Genomic DNA, 2,870 nt, shown 5'->3' on the forward strand with positions numbered 1-2,870 from the left:
TTTTCTTCATAAGACAACTTATGCGATTTAGCTCTTTTAATATTTTAAAAAGGCAACTTAAATTCCTTGATTTTTTAGTATTGAACCAAATTTTCCTTCTTGCTGTTGTTATTGTTAAGTGCCGTCCATTGGTTCCAACTCATAGTGACCCTATGTACAACAAAAGGAAACACTGCCCAATCCTGACCCATTCTCACAATTGTTATTATGCTTAAGGCCATTGTTGCAGCCACTGTGTCTATCCATCTCCTTGAGGGTCTTCTTCTTTTTCACTGCCCGTTTAATTTACCAAGCATGATGTCCTTCTCCAGGGACTAATGCCTCCTAACAACCTCCCCAAGGTATATGAGATGTAGTTTCGCCATCCTTGCTTCTAAGGAGCATTCTGGTTGTACTTCTTCCAAGACAGATTTGTTTGTTCTTTTGGCAGTCTGTGGTATACTAAATATTCTTCTCCAACACCACAATTCAAAGGCATCAGTTCTTTTGTTTTCCTTATTCATTCTCCAGTTTTCACATGCATATGAGGTAATTGAAAACACCATGGCTTGGGTCAGGCCCACCTTAATCTCCGAAGTGATATCTTTACTTTTAATACTTTAAGACGATCTTTTGCAGTAGATTTGCCCAATGCAATGCATCTTTTGATTTCTTGACTGCTGCTCCCAGGGGTGTTGATTGTGGATCCAAGTAAAATGAAATCCTTGACAACTTCAACTTTTTCCCCATCTGTCATGATATTGCTTATTGGCCCATTTGTTAGGATTTTTGTTTTCTTTATGTTGAGGTGTAATCCATACTTCAGGCTGTGGTCTTTGATCTTCATCAGTAAGTGCTTCAAGTCCACTTCACTTTCAGTAAGCAAGGTTGTGTCATCTGTGTAATACAGGTTATTAGTGAGTGTCCTCCAATCCTGATTCCCATTCATCTTCACATAGTCCAGCTTCTTGGATTATTTGCTCAACACACAGACTGAATCTATACGTTGAAAGGATGTAACCTTAAGGCACACCTTTCCTGACTTTAAACCACACAGGATCCCCTTGTTCTGTCGGAACAACTGCCTCTTGATCTATGTACAGGTCCTTCACAAGTACCATTAAGAGTTTTGGCATTTCCATTCTTCAGTTTTATCCATAATTTGTTATGATCTACACAGTTGAATGCTTTTGCATAGTCAATAAAACACAGGTAAACATCTTTCTGGTATTCTCTGCTTTCAGCCAGGGTCCATCTGACATCAGAAATGATATCCCTTGTTCCATGGCTTCTTCTGAATCTGGCTTGAATTCTGGTAACGCGCTATGGATATACTGCTGTAGCTACTTTTGAATGATCTTCAGCAAAATTTTACTTGCATGTGACTAATGATATTTTTTCAATAATTTCCCCATTCAACTGGATCACCTTTCTTGAGAATGGGCATAAATATGGATCTCTTCCAGTTGGTTGACCAGGTAATTACCTTCCAAATTTCTTGGCATAGACGAGTGAGCACTTCCAGTGCTGCATCCTTTGTCGAAACATCTCATTTGGTATTCAGTCAATTCCTGGGGTCCTGCTTTTTGCTAATACCTTTAGTTCAGCTTGGACTTCTTCTTTCAGTACCATTGTATCCTGCTCATATGCTATCTCCAGAAATGGTTGAATGTTAACCCATTATTTTTGGCATAGTGACTCTGAGTATTCCTTCTATCTTCTTATAATATTCCTGAAATTTTTAATATTTTTTCCCCATAGAATACTTCAATAGTGCAACTCAAGACTTGACTTTTTACTTCAGTTCTTTCAGCTGGAAAAATGCCGATTGTCTTCTTCCCTTTTGGGTTTCCATCTCCAGGTTGTTGCACAAGTCATTATAATATTTTACTTTGTCTTCTTGAGCCACCCTTTGAATCCTTCTGTCCAGCTCTTTTAATTAATCACTGTTCCTTTCACTTTAGCTACTCTATGGTCAAGAGCAAGTTTCAGGGTCTCTTCTGACACCTGTTTTGGTCTTTCCTTTCCTGCTTGTCTTTCTAATGACCTTTTGCTTTCTTCATGTATGATGTCCTTGATGTCATTCCACAACTCATCTGATTTTTGGTCATTAGTGTTCAACACATCACATCTATTCTAAATTCAGATGGGATATACTCAAGAAAGTGCTTTGGCACTTGTAACTTGTTCCGATTTTCTTCAGTTTCAACTTAAATTTGCATAGGAGCAATTGATGGTCTGTTCTGCAGTCAGCCCATGGCCTTGTTCAGAATGATGATATTGAAAAGCTGCCTCCTCGAAGTGGAGTTGACCTTATTGATGTGGATGGAGTCAAGCTTTCAAGAGCTTCATTTGCTGATGTGGCACGAACCACAATGAGAAGAAACAGTTGCAAACATCCATTAAAAATTGGAATGTGGAATGTGTGAAGTATGAATCTAGGAAAGTTGGACTTAACCATACCAAATCCATTGCCATGGAGTCAATTCCAACTCATAGCGACCCTATAGGACAGAGTAGACTGCCCCATAGAGTCTCCAAGAAGCACCTTGTGGTTTCAAACTGGAAAACTGAAAGTCATTAAAAATGAAATGAAATACATAAACATCAATATCCTAGGCATTAGTGAGCTTCAGTGGACTGGTATTGGCCATTTGGAATCAGACAATCATAAGGTCTACTATGCCCAGAATGATAGCTTGAAGAGGAATGGTATTGCATTCACCATCAAAAAGAACATTTCAAGATCTATCCTGAAGTGCAATGCTGTCAGTGATAGGGTAATATCCATATACTTACTAGGAAGATCAGTTAATATGACTAATATTCACATTTATGCAGCAACCACTAAGGCCAAAGGTGAAGAAATTGAAGATTTTTACCAACTTTTG

The sequence above is a fragment of the Loxodonta africana genome, unplaced genomic scaffold, assembly GCF_030014295.1.
Source record: "Loxodonta africana isolate mLoxAfr1 unplaced genomic scaffold, mLoxAfr1.hap2 scaffold_29, whole genome shotgun sequence".
NCBI lineage: Eukaryota > Metazoa > Chordata > Mammalia > Proboscidea > Elephantidae > Loxodonta > Loxodonta africana.